The sequence below is a fragment of the Falco punctatus genome, assembly GCF_963210335.1.
Source record: "Falco punctatus genome assembly, chromosome: 1".
Classification (NCBI taxonomy): Eukaryota; Metazoa; Chordata; class Aves; order Falconiformes; family Falconidae; genus Falco; species Falco punctatus.
This window is the reverse complement of record NC_137580.1, coordinates 64,854,722-64,879,149: the sequence shown is the minus strand read 5'-3', so window position 1 is coordinate 64,879,149 and position 24,428 is coordinate 64,854,722. Positions and strand designations below refer to the sequence as shown.

General features: G+C 41.1%; 1 long non-coding RNA gene across 1 annotated transcript in view; it reads left to right on the top strand.

Moving 5' to 3' along the window:
• LOC308059063 overlaps nt 1-24,428 on the top strand; it is a 50,786-nt gene that overhangs the window by 10,023 nt on the left and 16,335 nt on the right. The window contains exon 2 of the long non-coding RNA XR_013926104.1: nt 24-24,428. This exon is cut by the window's right edge and continues 16,335 nt beyond it. This is a non-coding gene — a long non-coding RNA (uncharacterized lncRNA). The remainder of the gene's footprint in view (nt 1-23) is intronic.

Below are 24,428 nucleotides of genomic sequence, written 5' to 3'. Positions count from 1 at the left end.
TTTGTTAGTTTTTGTTGTTTGAGGGTTTTTTTAGGGTGGTTTTAAATCATCTCAGGCAAAGGGAAAAGCTTAGTCAATGGACAAGTACTCCTAACCATTCAACAAAACACAAAGGAAAGGAGCAGGCTGGGGCTGCCACTTGTGGGTTATAGCCCAGTGGCATTTAAATAGATCTCACTGTTATCATTTGGGCTATATAGCTTACAACAGTCGCTGATCAGGGCTATAAACATCCAAACCAATTTTATTTATGCTGTAAAAATTGGGCAGAATATCAACAAACTCTCTGGGAGCCCAAGTAAAAGGCTAGATTATTCCTGGAGATAGCATCATTCCCTCTGAAAACCAAGACCAGACACCACAGGGTTTATGCTGAAACCATTCTGCAATGTTTTATCTGAACACTACCCATTAACATGCAGTTAAACCCCTGTGAACCGCTTAGAAAATGTACCCCGAAGTCTGAATTTGTCAAGATTTCTCAAGACCTCTATATGCTTGAGATCCCAGAAGGTACCAGCAACTTGAAGAGGTTTTTATATTTCCTCTCTCTCTCTGAGCTCAGTCAAATTAATAGGAATATATTGGCTCAGCCAATCACACCGGAGGAAATTGAGCTGGCTATTAATGATCTCAAATAGCAAACGGCCCCTGGGCTAGAAGAGCTCCCAGTGGAGCACCACTCCAAGTTTTAGCAAAAGCCAAATTTTTTCTAATGGTTTCACAAACTTTTTTTTACCCTTTCACTACCAACCAATCCCCTCCCCCTGCCCAACTCGCCCTGTGGGCAGCAATATTCCTTGCCAGGTGCTGTTTGCTGTGCACATTGCCTGTGCACAGAGCCACTCTGGCCACCTGGGTTTGCTTTAAGTGGTGCCCCTGGCTCTGGCTAATCGATGCCAAAGCCAACTCTGGATTTGAAGTCAAACAGTGAAGGACAGCAATGGGGCCAGATTCACAGTGGAGACAAGTTGGTTAGCTTGGATCAATGACAGCTAAGAGCTCAGTCCTGGGGGATCTTAGCTGGTGGGCTAGCATGTTTGCATCTGACATGCCCCTAACCTGGGTTGCCCAGATTTCTGTGAATAACCAAGCACAGTTCAGCTGATCCAAACAGTAGTGGGGGAGAAAGACAAATTGTCCCTTTTCTTTCTTTCTGTCAAGACATTAGGGAAACTCTTCTCTCCTGAGGACAGCTGTAATGGAATGTTCTTCACACATGATTTCACGTGACTATTAATCATGGCAGGCCTTGTCCTTTTATTAACATACCAGTTAAACTATTCTCTCTTTGAAGCCAAAGAAGGGCAATCTGTTGTCAGGATCAGGGAGAGCCCCTGGCCACTCAGCAAGTGTAAGAATAAACCAGGGGCAGTGGAGAGAAGAAGGGGAGAGGAAACCCAATTCCAAAACCAGCAGCCAGGTTTTTAAAAGCTCACCAGCCTGCGTATTTCCTTTGGTTGCCATCTTATTTTGGTGTCAGATCGGGGAATGAGATCCATTATACTTTCTTTGTTTCACCTGCCGAATTTGAGCTGCTGGTGGTGCTGAGCCGCAGGGCCCAGCACTCAGGCTTCTCTCACCACGCCAGGGGAACGTCCTGCCCACTGCGTTACAGAGTCTTCTCTGGCCTTCCCCTTCCCCTCTTCTCCCCTCCCAATGACTCCTGAGGATTCTGCAGTGCCATGGCATCACTTTGACACCAGACAGAGTACATTCCTGCTTTGCCTGGCTATTCCTGGGAGGAACAAATCCTCCCTGGCCGAGGATTGCTCTGGCTGCACAGGGTCAGGAGTTCCTCTGTTACCAGCAGCACATTAACACAAAAGTATGTTTTTCTAAAGTAAGACTACAGACAATAATCCTATACCAGGGCACCTCCCCATACACCTTGAGGCTCATTTATAGGTATAGGTCACACATCCAGGTGCAGTTGCAACACAAGGAAACGTGCCTGAGCGTATACATGCTTTACAGCCCAGGACAGAAGAGACGTGGCAGCATGAAGATACACGTGAAGGCAACACTTGCTGAAGGACTGCAGGCACACACAACGATTTCTATTCCACAAAACCAGAAAAGCTAGAAAGTTCATAGCATCCTAACTCTTAACTGAGGTAGCTGAGTTTCCTGCACCCAACCATTAAAACTGCAGAGCTGACAATCCTTACCTACTTTAGGAGTGGCGAAGGGGTTGTGATAAGCCCGGCTAGGCTTCAGAGCAATACATCCCCTTACCAGAGTCCTTCCTGGTGTCTGTAATGCATCCCAGGGAAGATTTTCCCCAACGCACTTCAAGAATTGATGGAGGTACCTGCATTAAGAGCTTCAGCTCCCTCTGCCATCTGCAGATTGAGGGTTACTCTAGACAGGTAAATCCCATGGCCAAATATTCCAAATTCCTTCCACCGCACAGAAAAGTTATTTACAGGAACTCACACAGAAAGCTCTGATTTTGGCCTGATTTTATCATCTTCTGCAACTGAAAAAAACCCCTAAAACCTCTCTTATTCATTGCTAGTGACTGTACATCCCTTCTACTATGGTCTGCAAAAGCAGTTGACCCACTGTAGGCATCAAGTTCTCAGATCCAGAGGCCAGATCCATACAAATATTCAGGCACCCACTTCCCACTCAGTTAGCAACAGACCCTAATTCCTGCAGGAGAAGGAGGGCACTAAACCAGAGCAACGTAACTACCCATCATTAGGAGCCATCCCTCCCTCCAGCTGTGCCAGCTTAAGTTCAGGGTTTGCAGGTGTCTGTATGGCAGGAAACCTCAAACTAAGCCACTTTCCAAACCTCTTATAGTCAAAGATTTTAGGCTTTGCAACCTTAAGCACAAAAAGTGCACTTCATAACTGCTCCTGTGGGTGTTATAAGGAGCAACAAATGCTTTTAAGCGCTCTTAAGAGAGAAAAAGACGACAATGAAATTGAGGGAAAATGGAGAAAAAGATAATCATGCTGCAAGTTGCTGCTCTCATCTCCAACTACTTTCAAGGTAGCAAGAACCCAGGCAGCCATCAACAGCTGCCACCCTATTAAACTCAACAATTTACAGGTGCTCAGAGGGAGCACTTGCGTGCAATTAGCCTAGCAAATTCACTTACTTCAAGATGCGGGGCCCAGCTTTCAGCTGCTGCAGTCTGGCTGCACTCCTTGACTCTGTGGAGTACTGCCAAGTTACTCCAGATGAGGGTCTGGCTTGTGAATGTTAAGGAAGCCGGGAAAGCCTCGCTCCACAGTGTGATCTTGCAAATGATTACAGGTGTGTTGGAAAGAATAACACACTCTTCTCACTGTGCAACTGCGCTGTGCCCATGGAGGGTGCTGCACAGTCCATTAGGCCTAGAGTAAAAAGAGAAAATAGGATTCCAGACCACGCAGGCCTGTTCAGTAGCAGTAATTTAGCCAGTCCAAATAAGTGGGATGGGAAAGACAGAGGGGAGTAGGTTTGATGCAAGTAACAAAGCTCCTATGCTTGCTTGAAAACATAGTGCAAGTGAAAAACTTGCATGACCACTGACTCAGGCTAGTGCTAGAAATGGTCTGAAGGGACGTCGCAACATGCACCTGGACAGGTCTGTCATCAGTAGGTGCTGTGCCACTTGTGCTGGATGTCATGTGTGTACACAGGGAGCCCCAGACAGGAATGCTGCAGCCCAGACAAAAAAAAAAACAAAAACAAAAAACAAAACCAAAAGCAAACAACAGGAAAAAAAAAAGCAACAAAACCAAACTAACCAAAAATCACAGTCATCAACACCATCCCTGCAGCTGGGCAAACAGCCTGCTTCCACCATGACTTTCACCCTAAAAGCTTCCCATCCAGACGTTTTTGCTCCGTAGGGCCTCCCCCAGCTTGTTACTCGCAAAAATTACAATCAACAGCAATAAACACTGTCTAGCAAAGCCACATCTACAGTGAAGCCCCATATTATGAATTCTTTGCTTGCTCAAGCTGGCATGAAACAGGGACAGTTTGGTGAACACAGCCCTCTGCAATCAGCAGAACTACTTGCATTTATTCCTGATGAAACTCTGGCCCAGTGATGTGGGAATCAGACAAAAGAAAGCCAGGATGATTGTTTTCAGCATGGAATAAATAAATATGAATACTTCATGATATGATGTCTTTTGTGCTGTTCTTTCTCTTCCAGTTAATGTCATTATTGCAAATTAGGGAGATTTTCTGGCAGTTTAAAAGGCGTACTCTCATGCATGCAAAGGAAATAAAGTATTTTGCTTCAGATCTCAGCTGAAGTCAATTTATTCTTTGAGCCTCTTGACTTAAAAACTGTAAGACTTTGGTCTCTTTGCTTGTATCAAAGTCACACACAAATTGAAACAGCCCTTGCTCGTATCCACTCAAATTCAGTAACACTGCTGCTCTGATTTCGCAATGACTTGAAAATACTTCTGTATTCTCTTTGTTTCTACCTGCTTCTTTATTCCCATTCTTCAATTAAACAGCAGAAAAATTCAAAGTACCTTATAATTGAGGGTAATCCAAAATGAAAGCTGGCTAGAAGGCTGAAATCAAAGAGCTGAATATCTTTACTTACACCAAACAGTCCCAACAATAGCATCTAGGAGAGGATGATGGCTTTCCTTCATAAAAGCCAGGGTCATATTTGTTGTATAGGAATAAAAAACCACAGAGCACAGTGCAATAAAAAGGTGATGTAGTGTAATCCTCTGTTACTGCAAATTAACTTCCTACCAAAGCTACCTAGCTTTGGTGCACAATCTGTGATGATGTTCCCAGTGCTCAGAAATATCCTTTTCCTCTGAGAATGCCTTGGGTTGAGCAAGAACAGTACCTGAGAGTAAGACGAGAGGGACTGATGTCAGAAACTCCTTGCTAAATCAGTGTTTTATTTAACATGATAGAATAAATATCTCAGAGATTTTGGGCAATGTTACAACTTTAAGACAGCTTGGAAGCACTTAAATTTCATGTTTAAAATTGACAGCACTCAGGAAACTGGCTACAATGCTGTTTTGAAGCTCTTGTTAGCACTTTAAGGAGGAGCATGTTTCTTGGACTAGAATCACTGCAGTGGTGATTGCTTCAGGGTACCGTATGTACCAAGAACAAATAACTCCTTGAAGCCATGAGGGACATGGGCTGATAAGAACAGAAGAGCCCCGCACCTATCCATCAGGGACCTAAATTAAGAATTTAATCTCCCTGGTCCTTTTGTAGTCAGCAGAGATGCTTGAAAGCATGAACCTGGCCCTCTAGGGATGCCTGACTCTTACAAACTACAAAGATGATGATGGTCAAGACCTAATGTGAGTGCCTTCATCAGGTACGTTAAGCTACTACATGGATCTGGACTAGGTGCCTGGGAACTGTTAAATTTAGCAATAATGCTGCCTGGCTGCATGATTGTGGAGTGAAGATTTTTGCCTTTCCTTCTATGACTTGTGCAGAGAATTTTAGACTGCATTAGTCATGGCAAATAGGCAATCACATAGTGTAAGAAAGCTTTCATGTGCCCCAAGTCTATTTATTATGAGATCCAAAAGTCAGATGACTGCTTCTCACGTTTAACTCTTAACTGAGTGGTAATCCCCCAACTTCATCTCCTATTCTCATTGTAGCTGCTGCTTATTGCCATAATCCCTGGAAATAAACTTGCTTTATGACACACCAACTCATCCCTAGACTCAGCCTTAGGCCTCCTGAGGTATTAACAGGAAGATAAGATCCATTGAGAGATGTGAATGTAGGCTTGGACACCCAATAAACAACCTTTACCAACTGGACATAATCCCCTTATCAGATCATGCCTGATGCATTGTATTCTCTGGTCTTCAAGTGCTTGTCTGGGATCAAGTAGAAGCAGCATTAGAGGAAAGAAAAAAATCCTTACCGTGGAATTTCGCCACTAGAAGGATTTCTTGGTTGTAAACCAGCTAAGCTGTTAAAAAAATCGGGTAGGCAGGAGAACAGCAACTCATATCATATGAAAAGGCATCCTCCTGAACTCAGCTGGGCACTGCAGTTTATCCCAGAGTGCTCAGTTCATGAGATAAGTTATGTGCAAATAGTGGAGAGCCAGGAGAGGGTGCTCAACAATAACGAGAAGGGGTCCTATATATTGGCAATGCCCTGACAACAGTGATGCACGCACACAGCCAAGTATATGGAACTGCCAGAGCCAACGTAAAGAATAGAGGACTTCTTAATTTTGATCTAGCTCTTTAGAAAATGTTTTTGAATACAGGGAATTCCACAGGATAAGTTTTTAAAATGTGGGAGTCTGCCTGGCAGACTTTACACATAAACAGTTAAAATTCCACCCAAATCCCTGTGCCCATGTATCCTACAAGCAAAAAATATGAAGGTCTCCAGTCAGTCCACAGAAAACATCAAGCATGGGGATCTTAAGGAATCGGTGCTAGTTGGATTTGTGCTTAACTTATCTAGACAAAATATAATATCCTAACTCCTGAAAGTACTGAACTGCCCAAGGATTTTCGTCAAGCAAAGCTTTTCACCAACTTTTTTTTTTTTTCCAGTTTGGAATAAGTTGCTTTAGTTGGATGCTAAATGGAATAAATCTGTAGGCTTCAACATCTGATAAATAAGGCAGTGTTTCATAAGTATAGAAAATGTCACCTTTTTGTAAGGCGCCTTTAAAATAGAGGAAAAAAAGAAATACTTCTTTTCAGACTGAAATATCTCATTAGAAATAATTACCACTATTATAGTCACCATCTTTAAAAATTATTCTTCAGCAAGAAAGACAGAATGTCCACTGTCCATGTAGCTCCTGCAGGAGTAGGGCAGGAACCAGGACTCCCAGAAAAAGCTGTGTCCCTGCAATGTTGATATGTAAGGTTCAGCAGGGTGGGAATCTGGGGCTACGAGTTTACTAATGACAAGTCCCCTATCCTGCTAACTGCAAAGTCTGTACTGTTTACAATACAAATAGCTACATGGGATTACATTTGCCATAGCAGAATGGGGGTGGGTTGGTTGTGAATTTATCAATTAAATTTGAAGCAGGACTTTTTCATGGAGTCTTTTGTTACAGCTGCCTAAATTGGAAAACAGTGAAAATTCAGGCTCTCTGGACTGAGTAAATGACTCTAATTTGGATTTAAATGGCATAGGAATCAAAAGTTGACTCTATTTGCTGTCTTTCCTCATTGTTTCTTCCTGAGCCTCCTACTGTTTGTAAAATTGAAAAATCAAGCTGAGCTGAATGTCCAATGACTACACTATGATTGAATCTACTTCTGTGCACGTGATTGACAGCATTAGAAAAGAATGTTTTCCTTAGCTAACACACACTCACTTTGGCTTCATTTTATCTGCCCTTGCTTGGGATCACTCAGGCCCTGAAAAGAATGCCACTGGGAACTATCTTATTGTTGATAACCTCCGAATAACTCAGATATTAAAATCAGTTCTGCCAGACAGGTGCTGGAGGAGTTTCATACGTGATACTAGCAAAATATCCTTCTGTAGCTCTCCAAGATAGCAAAGCATCTCTTGAACTTACTTGACAAAGACCCTGCACAAGGTTAAAGATCCTTGTTCACCTTATTGTCTGTCCAGGGGAAAACTGATCCACATAGACAGTATTTCTAACACCCATTTGAAGTCACTGGAACTTTCTAGCCCTCTATGGCATTACCACAGCTTTATTCCCATATGTGAAGCAGAAGAGTCAGACCACACTGTGTATTTTGGCATTTCAAGTCTTGCTACCTGATGCCACTTATTAATTTCTCATCAAAGTAACCAACCGCTATACCTATTTTCTCCATGACTGCAAGTTCTGTTACCTTGAGAAAGACCTTTAGAAAATATTAGGAAATAGAGGTAGAAGGAGCCTCAGAAGAATATCTGTTCAATTGCCTGCCCACCGCAGCATCAAGTAGACTAGTTGTGCGGGGTAGACACTCACCCAGACTGTTCTTAAAAAGAGCTAATAACAGTCAGGGTCGAAGGTCTCCAAACCTGCTCTTCAGGTGATTGTGAATGACATCGAAGTGCCTTATACTGTGAGCTGCACGTCCTTCTTGGAACAAAATTTGTATTAAACTATTGTGCTATATATGCCCTTCTCAGCATTCTCCAAATATGTAATACGAAGTCTCAGCTATGTAAAGTCGCAGCACTACCTGAACAGCGTCCATCTTCACAGAGCCTCATCTAATGACTTTTGAAGCCAGATACTGCAAAAGCTGGTGTCTGTAACCAGGCCGTTTTAAACAGCCTAAATAAGGCTCAGAAGTGAGGTAAGTTCCTGCTACTAATGTTAACCAAGCAGTATCTCCCAATTAAACCAGCTGAGGGTAAAATAAACAATAGGGAAACCAAAATACCACATAAAACCAAACTCCAAGACCAACTCAAAAGTACTGCATTCTCTTTGGTCTCTCTATCATTTTCACTTAAGGGATCTCAGCTGATATTATTGCTCGGTACTTTAGGAAATCTGGCTATTAAAGCCTCTCTATACCAACCTCCACATGCTGAAATCTATCGTATGAAGACACTGGCAGTGGAGAAAAAGGCTGATATCCACAGAGAAACATTATCCCTTATTCTGAGATAGTACGGGTGTCTCTAGGCTAACAGTGCATACAACGCAGCGCAATTCTACTTGACGCTGAAGGAGGCAGAGCTCCCTTTGCTTTGGCAACCCAGTACCCTGGCAGACTACTTGCAAACTCCAAGGCGGAGGGGACTGAGGGGTGACCCATTTCTCTTTTTAAAAGCATCCAGAAACCATTTGATTCAATGTACAATCAGTGCTTGAGGGAAACTGGAAGAGGTGTAGGAAACCTTAATGGTAAGGCTGTATTTCAGCACCTGCACTTGTTTTACTTCAGGTGTGTTTTACTGGGCAAGATGTTGTTGTAGTCCACGAGAATATAAAGCCATGCAAGGTCAAAAAAGTGAAAACACAGACTGTAATTTTTGGCATGGGGACAGTAAGCAGTCCAGAGTGTGAACATGAAAAATACTAACAGGGAAAGATGGTGGTGATGGTGGTGGTAAGACTGGAAGACTCAGGAGATGGAAATTCTGCAACAACAAGGATTAGTCCTGATCCAAGGAGCAATGGAAAAGATGTCCCTGTTCTACTGGCCTGGCCATTAAAGACTCATTGAACGTTTCATTGGGGTAGTGAAAGGGTTAATGATCAGCCTGTTAGCTGACTTATTTTACTGGGTCCATTAGCCTACAAGTAATGCTTCACATTTTTCATTTATGCATATCCTGTTTACAGTCTCTTTGTACATAGAAGTGACCCAGAGAACAAAGGTTATGACATGTGTAAGGAAGCCACATAAAAGCATAGTGGGAAAGAGACAAAAATGTGCTAGACTAATAAACAGCACATTCTGTCTTTCTTACTAATCATTAGATTTAATCAGATAACAGCTCCATATTTTCTATCTTGCATAATATTGGATCAATAGTAGATGGATATTGGCTATCTGTTCTCAAAGTCTCTGGAGATCATCTTCGATACTCAGGTCAACAGGATCCTTACCTGGTTGCTAATGCTGACAGTCACAGTTCTCTGATGCAGAGCTTTAATTGAATTAGATGCTCCTGCAGTCACTGATTCATCATCCTAGTATTCAGTGCAGCTCTGCTGAAAAATCCACAACATTTCCAGTCTTTCAGAGGTGGCCTTACTGGGAAGACAATTCCTTCCATCCCAGAAGCTATTAAAAATACAAACAGCTTAACACTGAATCATTTTTATGTGACTGCTGGAACACCAGTCTGAATTAGGGCTCTATTTACATAAATCAGTGTGGTAATGGTCTTCACCTTTCTTTTAGTTAAAAAAAAAGAGTGGGAGGGAGGAAAGGAAGAGAGAAGTTGAAAAAGAATAGGAGCTGCAGTGATATTCAATGGAATAATTCCATGCTACTGCAACTTGGTGTTTAACCACTAATGATAAGCTATGTATATATATATATAATCAGTTTTAATAATATATATAAAAAAAAGCCCTGTTCTGTCACAGAAAAGCAGCCAAAGCCCAGGTTGTAATGTTACCAATTCAATCACAAAAGCTTTCAGCCTTAATTTGTAATGCTGGACTCATTACTCAGAAGTGCTCTGTTCTTCCTATTGTCTTACAATCATGTTTCTGAAGTAGCTTTCAGGTTTGGTCACACCATGGTCAGGTCCTTCAAAGATGTTTCAAATATCAAATTGAGAGTGGCATTTTCTGTCCTTTCTTGACATATGCTAAAAAATTCCCAAACTGGGCTTTCTCTTCTTTTTCAAGGCCGGATAGTCTCCTGCAGTCCCACCTGGAAACAATCCAATCCCAGCCACCAAACTCCCCACTTAGGTATCTGAAAGCAGATGTGCTGGGTGCTGAGCCATTTCCAAGCCTGGCCCACCCCCAGCCACAGGGCTATTCACGGTAATGTGATTCATAACGATAAACATTTCTGAAGTGTTTCTCATTACATTATCGGCAGAAGCTGATGGCAATTCCTCTGTGACATGGAACAAGCCTCTGCAATGCTGGGAGCCTGCTAAGCACCATGCAGAGGAACACGCAAGCTCAAAGGAGCAAATTTCCATGGCCAACCGGTGCCTCGTGTCTCCTGCAGCAAGACCCACAGGCAGTCTGTGCGAGTCACCAGCCCACAGGCTGAGGTGCAGCATCATTTCTCTGAATTTGTGCCTAAAAGTCTGCTCCTTCTCCCCAAGCTTTTGTATGAAAACAAAAAGAGCTCCAGCAACTCTTGGGCTCCCAAATCCCCTGGTTTTGACAGTTTCACTGAGCATAAACAAGGAAGACACAATTTGCCGCAGGCTCGTGGAAATGCAGCAGGGGAATGCCTGTGCCCTGTGGTGTGATTTAGCCCTCTGCACTAACTAAAGCCATATTTCAAGATCTTGCTATAGATGTAAATGCTCAGTCTCACAGCATCTTTAGAGGGATGTGTAATGATATATATACACATGAAAACCTCCGAGTTCCTTGACTGCAAGGAACTTTATAGCTAGCAAGTATAGTACTATTATATACTGCACATCATGCCAGGATACCAGAGTTTGAAGTATTGCTACCAGCCTCATCTAGCCTAACATATTGGCCCTTAATCTGGTTCCCCTATGAGGAGCCCTACTACTATGTCCACGTGTAATCAGACCTGTGCAGCTGCCTACATGTTCTTTTTAATTGGATTGAAGTTAATCACAGTAGGATTAATTTGAAGAGATCAAGGTAACAGAGTGATTTTTGGTGGAAGGCAGATGGTTTCTTCTGGATGGAATAAAGCTCTGAAAGCAATATGAAGTGTTTAACTTTTCAGGTTTACTGACATTAAAAGCTCAGGGATTCTGTAACTTAACTATAGTATATTTAATCACATTTATGCTGTGTCAATGAAAGAACCCTTTGGAAATTAACTGTGTCGTTTTCAAAAAGAAGTGGCTTACTGACAGATACCAGCATCTGACAATCATCAAGCAGTGTGAAGAGAGGTATGAAAACAGACATCCAAAGCTCCCGTAATTATTCCTCAGTAAACAAAAGTTAAGCTCTGCTGTTTTCATGAGATCCAAGAGCATCCTGCCTCTCCAAACAGCATAACGTGTCGTTGTTAAAAATTAACCATAATAAACGGACTGGCAGTTCAGCACTGACTTGGATTTCAGCTGTTTACCTTTTTGCCCTCAAAATGGAGTTATTGTAAAGGAGTCTGACATCAAAGCACAGAGTAAGCACATAGCCTCTTTAAATTAGCCTACTAAAATTCAACCACCTAAAACCTTGGACACATTTGAAAATCTGGACTTTTAAGTTACAACAGACTAGAAGAATAATTTCATTAATGAGCTGCTGTTCTTTTTCCATCTCTTACATATACATGTAACACAAATTCCCGTGCTCAACTGCACACAGACGGCCTGATTTCTCTACAAAGTCAGACCTTGCTGAAGTGCTATAATTTGTATGCAATGTACATGTTAAAGAGGAAAAAAGCACGTCACTACAACGAGGATGCAAACTAGATGAAGCTGAGCCAGGAATAGACACAGAAGGTCTACGGAGCAAGGGAAATGGGAGACTGGCAAAAACCCATGCAAGGTGATGTTGGAGTGTCCTTCAAACTCTAGAAAGGAGAAAGTTTTCAAAAAATGAGCTACAACCATGAAAAAAGGCACCTAGAGCTCACTCACAGTCTATAGTCACTGACTTCCCTAACCTAGTGTGAACAAACACATTTCACTCCTGTACAGGGCCAAAGAAAGAAAGAAAATATCCATCGACTATTCCAAAATTGAACAAAAATAAAGTGCGTTATTTAGGCTTGCACAATTCCTTTTCAGAACATGTCTTCCACAGTTATGCATGTGGGATTGCCGTGTAAAAACTGGAACCAACTAAGACAGGACTGATGAAAAGTCTGCACAGAGATACTGGATTTTATTTTATAAATTTTCTTCACAGTTTCTCCAAAATCTGATCAACCAATTCAGTTCTGTCCGAGGTTTATCTCTTCTACTGAGTTTATGGCAAAGAAACAGAAGTGTAAGTTTTATAGCACTACATTTCTATTTCATTTCTAAAAGCACTGAACAGCAATGATTACTCAGCTAGATTTGCCCTTTGAAAAGAGGATCTTGACTTACTTGAGAAGTCTGCCCACTTTAATTACATCCAATTATCTTTTGTAGGGATATTAAATAACATACATCGGTAATATCAGCAGGGTCAGAGTACCATTATGGTGAAATGCATTCCTTCATCCAAAACTTCTAATCAGAGCTCACCTGTGATGCAAGACACTTCCCTGCAGATGTGTCCCCTCATCTTTCACTTAATGTAAGTACTACAGCCTTCATTATCATAATAGATAAGAGCCTCACAAACAGCCACAGGTTTATCTTCATGCAAAAGCCCTGGCATAAGGTCAGTATTCCTTCTTTAGAGCCAGGGAACAGAGAGACAAAATGCCAGACCTGATCCTCACCTCCTTCTGTGCCTGCAAAAACAGGACCAGGTGGAAGAATAATATACTCTGGAAAAGAAAAAATGGAGAGCCACCAGTAGAGAAGAATGAAATACATTAGGTTGTATTTTAATCTGCTTTAAACGTAACATAACTATTCATTTGCTATAAGCATGTCTCATTTAAACCCCAGGGTCTAGTTCTCCTCCCATTATATGCATTTATTTAACATTTCATAATCTGCTAGTGCTGAAAGGCAATTTAGGGCAGGACCTCATGGTGATTATCAGTTAGTGCAAAGGAACTTATTGCCTCACACCCACACTCCAGAGCAGTCACTAGAGATATGCCAGAGTTTGTATCAGCTGAAAGTAAAGTTTAGCTATGGATATTAACAGGTACACGATCATATTTGTCAGTAAGATTTACGCAACTACAGACTTGTTCTATTGTAAAGTTTTGCTTTTTTATCATGTAATTAAAGGTGATATACATGAAGCTGGAGATGATAGCAACATCGTATATATTACCCTTCTAACAAACTAAGAGATATACTGCTAATAGTTAAGTATATTTACTGTACAACTGTTATAAATTGTGTAGGAAAATGTTTGGTTATATTATTAACAGTAGATTACAAATATGAAAAATTATAATTACGTGGTTATCTTGTAACTAAAACATAATTACACTGCAAGTATAACGATCATTTTAGCTTTAAATATGAACATAGACACATATATTTAATTTGTTTTGGACAGCTTTCAAACAAATATGGCACACATATAGCATCATTTCACAGAAAACAATCTGTGGCATTTCTTTGGCATAGAGAATAGTGCAGCTGCTAACAGAACAAGTTTTTTCACTAACATCAAGTACATTGCATTGAATACTTTTTTGTTGCAAACACAAAGTGCCCTTTCATTAAATAACATCTACAATCTTTGCAGCTGTCTTCTGAATACCTTGATCACTGCTTTGGGGTCATTTTACACCGGTGCAAAATGGGCGAGAGAGTTATGACACCCACCCCCTTATCCCACCCCAAATGACAACCCTTCTACTCACAGTACTCAGTTTATTTAATCTGGTGGCACTAGGATCAGCAGCTAAAAAAAAATAATATAATCTGTTTCTAGCTGGCCCTGGACACAAACAGCTAGGTCAATTATCAGCAAAAATCATGTCATCCCCATCTCCTCTTCTCTTGTAAGACCGCAAGCTCTCTGGGACATAGTATATACCTATACAACTTGCTTTGCATAGCTCAAAGTCTGAGCACTGTGTAAACTGGCAATGAAAATTCCCTGGAATGGTACTTTACTGCATTTATGATTTCTTCTAAAACTATGGCCAAAAAAATGTACCATTCTTTGTAAGTGCTAATTGAATCAAACACCCCCATTTATCACATTTTAAATACAGATTTCTGTTTTGGAGTTACTATTAATGACAGAAGTAGAGAGGCCTTCTCAGCAGATCTGCTATTAGTCAAGTTGTGAAAACTCTCAGAGGAGAATGAAAGAGTTAATTAGAAAAGAAGAGTCAGAGTAAAAAAAAAAAGTAAGTAGAGTAAAATGACTGATTAGGGAGAAAACGAGAGATCAATTTTTATAAAGGGAATTGTATTCAAATGCCAACTTCATCCAGCAGTCTGCATAATTCATGTAATACCTCTAGCCCATACATGCCAGTTGATAGCTGTATCTGTTTAAGGACATTAATCACACACTAAAAAAGTCAGTTATTGTGTTAAAAAAAAGATTGGATAGATAATGAAAGTAACAGGTACCGAGGAAGAACATTAACTCTGATGCCAAGACACACAGACGTGGGTGGATGGAGAATCTGACCTTCATTCTGTAACAGAAACAAGCAGTATCATTTTAGAAATTTTATTTTACAATGAAAAATTGAAATTAGTGTAGTATAGCCTCTGAGAAAATTTTTAAATCTAATTTCAGGTTTGGAAAATAAAGATTAAACTGATTTGAAATGAATAACTCTTTCAAAGTTGATTTACCTGAGAAAATTTAGAAGGACTTCCAAAACTGAAGTGCCTGCATAATGTGAAAATTAAGCATTAGTTGCTGTTGTAAAAAAATAAAATTGAAAATGTCCCTTTTGATTACTCAAAAGCTGTAGAAACTTCATATTGAACCAAAAAAATCCCACTGAATTCGATGAGCATTAAATCACACCTTTTGGGACACTCCTTCTACACTAAGCCTGAAAGATAAGAAAAGTGAAGATAAATATTTTCTCTGTCATATTGCCAGCTTCTGAGTAACTGCAGCACACCCATTCTATTTGTGAAATGCTTAAGCTAGGACAGTCAGTAGCTACAAATAGTGCCAGACCCCAGTTTGCCTGTACTGTCTGCAGCTGGGCATGGACACCTGGCCTGAATACCCTGAGACGTGCTAGCCAGGGTTTATACTCACTGTTCTCAGTGGGCACATACAGCTTGTCCTGCAGCACCCCAAGCTGCTCATCAGCACTTGCCACTTGAATACACAAAGCAAAAATTAGCTCAGGTATGTCTCGCGTTATACATGGTTCCAGCATAGAAGGTCCGAGTCAATGGTGGTCAGTCACCATCGTGACAAAAATAAGGACTCAGGGCTTCCTTCGCTGGAGACTGAATGCTTTTCCCACAAAGGCAAAGATATTTGTTGGAGTCTGCCTCCTCAGCCGGCCCGAGCACAACCAACGTTTTTGTCCCCTTCCAATCCATTTACCATCTGCCTCCATAGCTCCTAGGATGAGCATCTTTCAGCGTATGTCATCCTCTCTTCTCCCTGTTGCACCTACCTTCTCAGCCTGGCGATTCTCGGAAGCAAGTGTGCTTTACAGAGCTCTCTACCTCTTTGCTCAGCTGTGTGTACAATTTGCCCTATCTCCCGTCCCTTGTATGGTGAGGACCAGGATGCCTGTACATGAGCAAATACAATAGGATGGCGTAAGAACATTTGGTAATCAATTATGTATGCTGCAACCAGTTGCTTCCCCTTGATTGCTCCTTTTGTGTTAAGAGCTTGTCCTTCACACGTCTTTGACAGCAGAGAAATTCTGCAGCTAATCAGTGCATTAATGAAACAGTTGTTCTGTTAATAAAAATTTTTAGAAGCTGGCAAGGAAAGAAGCAGCTTTACAAATGAGCCCTCCTCTTCAGCTAGGGCTCCCATTCAACTCAAGTGCCACAAAACAGCACTTCAGCAGTGCTTAAGCTTTACTACTTAACTGTTGATTTCTTTCTCCCCAGTATCATGAACCAATTAGAAGTGTTACAGGAATTTACCAAGAACAACCAGGTCAATCTTACGGCTGTTACTATAATAAAGTCACACCTGAAGAGTCCAAGTCCCAGCTGAGAATGCACCCCAGCGTCATGAACTGCACAAACACACTGCAAGGGTCCCTACTTTTGACATTGATGGTCCATGCTTTGTGGGGACTCACCTGTGCGTGGTGGTGTTGACAGTGGAGCATCTCACACCAGGATGGAGGGCAGACAGATCAAACAGGGAACCTCAGAGCCCATCCAAAACAGCTCCAGAGATGCAAGGTTACCTGCTTCCCAGTTACTTGATGAGCACCTATCTCTGTGCTTTTTGTAGCTTGACAAACTATCATTTTCATTTAATAAGCAGGGCTGATAAAAGCAGCAGCCAAGTATTCAATGTGTATCCAGTTCTACCAACACTTTCAGGAAGGCAGTGATTGCCACTAAATGGCACAGGCTGGGGTACTGGCTGTTTCAGCCTCCCAAGCAGGAATTGGGTGCTTCAAGTGATTTGTGTTGGTGTTGACACCAAAGTCATCATGGCCACAGGTCTGAGACAACAAAGACAACAAGGGAAAAAAGAAATGGAAGAATACACATTTGCATTGTAGCTGCAAAATCCCTTACCACCCCAGGTGAGGCAGTAGAAAGGCTTGCAATGAGTTTATGCCAAAGTGAATGATCAGTGACTCTCCCTGTTCTTTAATTTTTTAGGGGAACAGGAATTGTTTAAAATTTATTACCTTTTTTTTTTTTTTTTTTTTTTTTTTTAATTAGGGCTTTTTACATGGGAAGGTGACACCACACTGGCAAGAAGTTTTGCCAAGACCACAGATACTCCTTCTGTCTTCCTGTCCTGAATGCTAGAGACCCCCTGGGCACTGACAGAAAAGCCCATCTTCGCCCCACAAAGCAAAGCTCTCACTTTGCCAGCTCTGCTCCAGTGAAATCCCTGTCTGCTAGAGGACTTGGCCAGGACACTCAGGCCACCTGGACAGCAAGCTTTCCTGAGACTTTGACATGCGTGGTATGTCAGCCTCAGAGAGCATGCTCATGGGACCCAGGAAATCCCAGCCTGGCTCCTTTGACAGCTTCTCATGAAGCATGTGGTAATGAAGGGACTACATGTCCTACCAAAGTCCTTTGGCAAAGAAAAACAGAATTTGTACTCAGTATTATTTCAGATGTGAAATCATAAGCTGCTTTAGTGCAGTATTAAGTAAATGGTTAAGGACAAAGCAGATTTTAACAAAAAGAGGTAGAGAGATACTCACGGATTAGTTTTGCACTTCAGCAAGCCTCAAAGAATTGTCTATAATATCTCCCCATTCTCAGGATGTAGCTTTTTCTTTTCAATGAGCCTGTCACCTCCTGTCAGCATCCCTTCTGCCTTCCTTCATCCTCTTAATTAGTGACTGGGAGCTCTGCCTTTGTTCTCTCCATTCGGCTTTAAGCTAGAGAAATTAAATTGGAGGAATCCTCCAGAAGGCTTTGTACCTGCACATGAAGGTGTCATAAATAGCTTGTTAATGATTTGAAAAGTGACTAATAAGTAGCTACATTGGGTAACCTTTCAGCATGCTGAATAATTTGTTAAAATCTTAATCAGTTTAATGGGGGCTAGTTTAGTACAGGCAAATTGAAACTCATACCAGCCCTGTTGTTCCTTTGTGCCTTTGGGACCGACAGACTTCCCCCAAGGATGTCAGTACTGGGGCAGAGCCAAGAATTAGGGGGGAACTAACTCAAGGGTCAAAGCCTAAAGAGATGTTAGGGCTAAACCCATTACATTTGCTTAGTAGAAATCCCTGTAAATAAACCAATCCCCTCCAAACACCTCAGCTAAAAATAACAGTCATCTTCAGGGGATACCCCCGTATCTGCTAAGGCCAATAAATATTAACTCCTTAATTTTGTGCACCTGTGCTGTCATTACAATCTTATTTCTAATCCTTGTTTTCTTGTGGCAGGTTCAACGTCATAATAGTGCACTGGAAAGTTGTCAAATACGTTACCTTCTAGCTGTTCCTGCCAATAAACCAAAAAACTGTGAAGCCTGAGCAATGGCAAGACCTTGATGTACTGTTCACGTCCACTGCCACATCTGCCAGTGCTGATTTTCAGAACTTGAGATTAAGGCAAAAATGTAATTTCTATTTTTTTTTTTAAATTAACAAAATTACCTGTTTTAATTAACAAAACTACCTACACCCCAATTCCTCAAAGACAGTCATGTATCATACCTAAGGGGAAAACATGTATTAACAGGAGCTTCACTTTTATAGATTTTGTGCATTAATGGGGACTGAAAAATGTGCTACTATGGCTGGCCACATCCCAGCTTGGGATACAACGAGACTCCAGTTGAAGCAGTGTATGACTCTAAACCCTTCCAGCAGGAAAGCACCCAATGTTAATTACTAGCTAATAATAAATTACTTTGGCATTGACCTACAAATTTCATAAGATATTAGGATGCTTGTGCCTAAATCTAACTTTATGTAGAAATAACAGAAATATTCTGTGAAGAATAAGCCTGCTGAGAGGTCTGTTCATGTATCATTAACAGGCGTGACACTGTGAACAAAGCAAAATGGTTCTATCATTAGCAACAAGAAATCAGGATGCTTCCATTTCTACCCAGGCCAAGCAAAGGGTTCTTTTAAACCACAAGACTGACAATTGCACAGTATCAGCAAGCATGTCACAAATCCTTACCCTGAACCAGACTGCTTGCTCTGAATCTGTTTAAGAATCTGTGACAAAACATTTAATTCTTTCTTTTTGAAATGGTTACTCGTTTGGAAACATCCTTGAATTTTTCTTATTTTTAAATATTTCAGAAGTCTTATTCAAAACACAGTAGTTCAATATGGGCTTAGGCAAAACATATATGTCAGCAGCAAGAAGTGACATAGAAGACATCTGAACGTTTAAGTCTTTAAGCTTTTGTTATTCCCCCCGCCCCTTATCCTTTTCTGGAACTGGCAGGTCACCCACTAAATCACCAATTTCTGGTTTTGTTTTGGTTTTTTTTTCCTCAGGTAAAGAACTTACCTAGTTAATTTATCACCATAACTGCAGCTACAGATTAGGGACCCTAGTCTCACAGCTAATAGTACCATGGAGTTGCTAATGGTTGAGCTCCAGCAGCTTAGACAATTTGAAAGTCTTCATCTGGAAGCCTGATCTAAAAACTATCAAAATGAATGGCAGCACATTTTTGTGTTAAAATCCAGGGCACTGAATCAGGTCCAAGATCCATGACAAAACAAAGTGAAATACTTTTTTGGGAGACAGAAAAAAATTTTGGTGGTTTTTTTTAGGTTTTTTGTTTGGTTTAGGTTGGGGTTTTTTTTTGGTTTGGTTTATTTTTTTGCAGGAGGGTGAAGAAAACATTTCAGTTTCACTCTTCATATGAAAATAAAAACCACTAAGGAGGAAAATATTTGAGTTACAACATGAAAATATCATAAAGATTTGCTTTTAGTTTGTTTCTTTTTTTAATTATATGAGCTTGAATTCCAATTTAATAGTCCCTGGGACTCGCACAGGAAAAGGCCACTGACAGCCTATTTACAAGGCATGATTCTGGGTTTCTTTTTTCTGCTTGGCAATGTGTTTGCTCTTCTGTTCCCGACTAAGCCATGTCTCACTAGCCTTGACTAACCTTCAAGTCCGTAACTTACATGCATCACTTTTACACTCTAGTGTGCTTTGAAAACCTTGATATCCACCTATAAATGAGAAAACATGACTCCACTGTAGCTTCTCCCATTTGTGGGAAGATAAATATGTATGGCATCAATGCTTCTTGGCTCTCTGACAGCGGAGCTGTCACCTCCTGATCTGAGGCAAGCTTTAATGATGAAAATCAATAGTGCTTTCTGACTTGGTCCTCACAGAGAGGTATTAGTGAGATAGAGCTCCAAGTATTTTTTGATTAGTGCATTTCTCTGGGCAAAAATTTGATTGAGTAGTAATTTCCAGGCTGAAGCCCTTTGGACCACAAAGGGATCCTTCACCCATCAGAGTAAAGTCAGTTGCAACTAATTCCTTGACTTAGTGGGCTGAGACCTTTCAAAACTCTTTCACAAAAAAGATTCGTACAATCAAGTCAATTAAAACAAACCAAAAGCAACTGAGGCCCCAATTTTAACAAGATTTCTGATTAGTCCAGGACTTTTGCACCTTTACGTCCTGCCATACCTGTATTTTGTGGGAAAGTAGCACTAGAGAGCCTGTTTGTAGGTTAATACTTACCAACACAAATATAAAAAAAACCTGTGTTTCTCCCAGTGACCACTGTACACTGTTCAGATAAAGAAATTCAAATTTTTAAAGCATGCAATACAGGGACAAATTTACCACTGGGGTCAATCTTGCTGGTTTTAAGAGAAATAGAGTACAGTTCACTTCAGCCTCCATTTCTCTGTCTTCACTGGCTCATGATACACAGCTTATGAAGACTGTAGTAAAATTAATTATTGGCTTATCTGTTTTGCACAGGTAAAATTCCTATGGATTTCACTGGAAAGATGGCTGGTTTTGAAGAATGGTGTTGCTGGTCCTTTGTGCCAGGGAAGTCATTAAAAATTGGAATCTGTGATAAACAGACATGCGTTTCTGATAACAGTCCATGGTAACAGAGCAGACAAGATGTAGATGTTTTCTTCTTCCTAGGTTTTCTCATTATAGTTACATATTGTATTTCTTATTTATGCGTTTACTAAGGTCAAAGGTATGCTATGCAAAACCCTTTACAAGCTTTTTAGCAGCTATTCCGTACAGCCTGTAAGCCTGTATTCTTTTCTTGCTTTGGTGTATGTATCAATGCTTTAGTGTTTACTGAACATATTTCTGAGCACCAAAAAAAATATCTATGTTTCTACTACAAACATTTGTTTTGCTTTTCTGTAAATAACAGCAGCTTTATACTTTCCTGAAACTGAATAAATCACTGCTGAATCTCATAAAAAATAAAATACTAACTGCAACTGAGCATTTATTATTTTTGGTAGGAAAGAGACCAGGGTTGGGTGGGATTGTTGATTAGGTTTTTTGTTGGTGATTGGTTTATGGAATTGGGGTATTTTTGCATCAAAATAGATAACTTGGAAAGAAATGTTTTTTGGCTTCAGAGTTTTAAAATTCTGACTTGAAAACATAGCCACAAAATCTTCCCCCACAAGCAATTTCATCTCACTTAAAATTTCATCTTTGAAAGAAGCTATCAGTATATTCTGAGAGGCTGCGTAAGTTAAAACCTGCTGAAAACAACATTAGGAGGATAAAGGCAAGTTTCTTGCTTTTGTGTCCTCCCAGCTTGACTGCATTATAGCGTGGAGCTGCACTTGCTGTCACCTGAGCCTGTGTGTGCTGCAATTTGCCGTAGAGATTCCTTCATTAATGAGGAGCAATGAGCACGCTCTTATGTCCCGCTGCATTTTCTTCAACCTGTCTCTTTGCAAGGATCTCTTATCATCACTTCTCAGCAGGAATTTCTTTCTTTCACAGAGGAATATGGAGACGGCTTAGTTGGCGTTTGCCTGTATATAGCTTCAGAAGAGTATGTTTGAAAGCTGTATGTTGTACAGAATAATATCAAGCTGCTTAGCCTCCCTGTCTCAGTTACCCCTTAATAATAGGAGCTATAACACCGGGAGGTATAAAGATAATTGTGTAGAAAAAAAATTAGGGAAGCTCCAATGTTGGCAAAAGAAGTTACGTAAACCCCCAGACATAATAATAATTCACTGAATATACCATACTTGAAGAAATATCATGCATGCCTGCCAATGTGGACAAGTTGTGCGAGACTTCACCCAGGTTTGAACAGTAACTGGACACCGATATCTTCAGGAAAACATTTGGAACCTCAGTCCCAGTCTTCTGCTCTCATCACTAAACTTCAACTTTTCTTTAGTATCTGATTTCAGTAGACAAACACAAATGACAGAGTAATCCAATTATATTTTTTTAACTGAGAAAGCATCCAGGAAAGCTACAGAAGGGATCACCTCTGCCTATCACAAGTATTTACCTCAAGCCTATGCTGCAGGCTTACAATGGATCATCTCTCCTCAAATAATTATACAAGTTTTTGAGTTCTTGTAGAGAAAAGTCTGTTATAGGTGAGCCCTGCCATCAGCCCTCTTCTAGGGAGCAGCCAAGTCCAGTTTCGCCTTCACAGTCAAGAAGCCACATGCTTGCACTGCCTTGCCTGTCACACCCCACTGCCCCCTGACATTTGCAGTTTCAAATGAGAGAGGAACAGACCTGAGAAGCTCAGCCTTCCCCAGCACTCTGACTTGGGGGAGGGAGAAACAGCCGGTATTTCCAGGCACATGCAGCAGCCTGGTCCAAGCATTATGCTGCTTTGCTGCTAGTTCTCCAGGCAAAAGTATTTCCAGGCAGCCCTGGCACCTCACAGTTGGACCACGGGCCCAGCACCCTCACTTTGAGAAAACTCAGCTCTGAACTTCCGCAGCTTCTCAGGTGCATTTGAAAGCATTAGAAAATTTCAGGTTTGTGTTTTGTCAGCTCTCCTCCTCTGAGCTGCTTTACACAATGGCTTTTTTCAGAGCTTTCTACACTGCTAAGCAAGTCTCTGACCATTTCTCCTCAGAGCCTGCTTCCAAATAAGAAGCAGGAAAAATTTAATTTTGCCATAGATAGAGCACATGCAAGTCCAAAAAGACATACATACCTAGAGGCCCCCGAAAAGACTGTTATTTGAGACACATGGCTGCATGTAAAGGGTTAAAGCTGTGAGAGCTGAAGCCTGTTCCAGCATCAGCTGAGAGGGTCTGTACTACAACTAATGGCACAGATATATGGTAAAAAAGTTTGAGACAAATGTTCTCTGGCAGACCTCACGGGAACAGTTTCAGATCTCACCACCCCGCCTGGCTACAACACAGCACAGCTAACATACCTGAGTGGCTCATGCAAGCACTCCCAATTCATCTTAGCACAACGTAACACAGATTCATTTAAATCATTCCCAGCATTGAAGCAGATCAGAAAATCTTGCAAAGGCTTGTGAGACATCACAGCTGTGAGGATAAGAAAGGCAAAACAAGGAGCAGAAGGTGGTACAACACCTTCAGCAACTCCCAGACCCACAGCAGCACCCTGTTTAGATGCTAAAACAACAGGAGCACACAGCTGTGTGGGGTGTTAGGGCACAGACTGTCTATCACTTCTTTGCTCTCACTGATCTCAAAGCGCTCCTAAAACACCTGTGTTTTCTGTTTGGCAGCCGGTGAAACTGAGTCACAGTCATGAAGAACTGACTGACCTCCTGGCTCTCAGCTGCAGAACCCAGCATATAAATCAGTTCTCTTGAGTTCTAGCCAGGGCTTTATTAACCAGATCAGGCTAAAAAGCAGCCAGAAACCTAATTATACTACACTGCAACTAGGAAGTATCTGACAAAACTCACTTGAGAGAAAAGAAGGAATAAAGCCATAATCTACTTAGTGGAGACCAGCCATTATTGCCAATGAGTTGCCAATCTGCAAATCCCTGAATCTGAGAGCACCTCCATGCTGAGCCAAGTTGCACAAGATGGGCTGGACTTGATAAGCTTGCAAAGAGTCCTGGAACATGTTACTTCTAATTTCACAGTTCAACTTTTAAGGTTATAAGATCAATAAACGAGAGATTGATTCTGGCCTCCCTGCAAGACGGGCTTCTTTCCTGCCTCCTCTCCTCACCCCCTGCTCAAGAGATCTCTACTTTGCTTTCTTCTTTTGCCCTTCTGTTTCCTGCTGAATCACACTGTGAGTAATAAGTGTTTTGTGATGTCTTGTACTTTTCTTCTCAACTTTCCTTTCAAAGATGCGAGAACCGCAGGAAAAAACACTCCTTCAGAAAAGATCAATTTCACACATTATAAACTGTAGGACAAGGTTTGAAGAGAGGAAGTCCTTCATGGAGTAAAGAAATTGCCATCCATCCTGCAAACAGAAGGTCATGGTTATTCTCTGTGAGATAGTCCTCACATAGACCTTCTCAGAAGGAAAAGACCAGTTTAGCTATCTCTCCATAATGCTCATAGGGAGAAGAAAACACTTTTACAGACCCAAATAAGGGTTTAAAAAATAAATTAAAAAAAAGGGCTCTCATGAAATTCAGTAGAAGCTACATACTTTAATAACACTCCC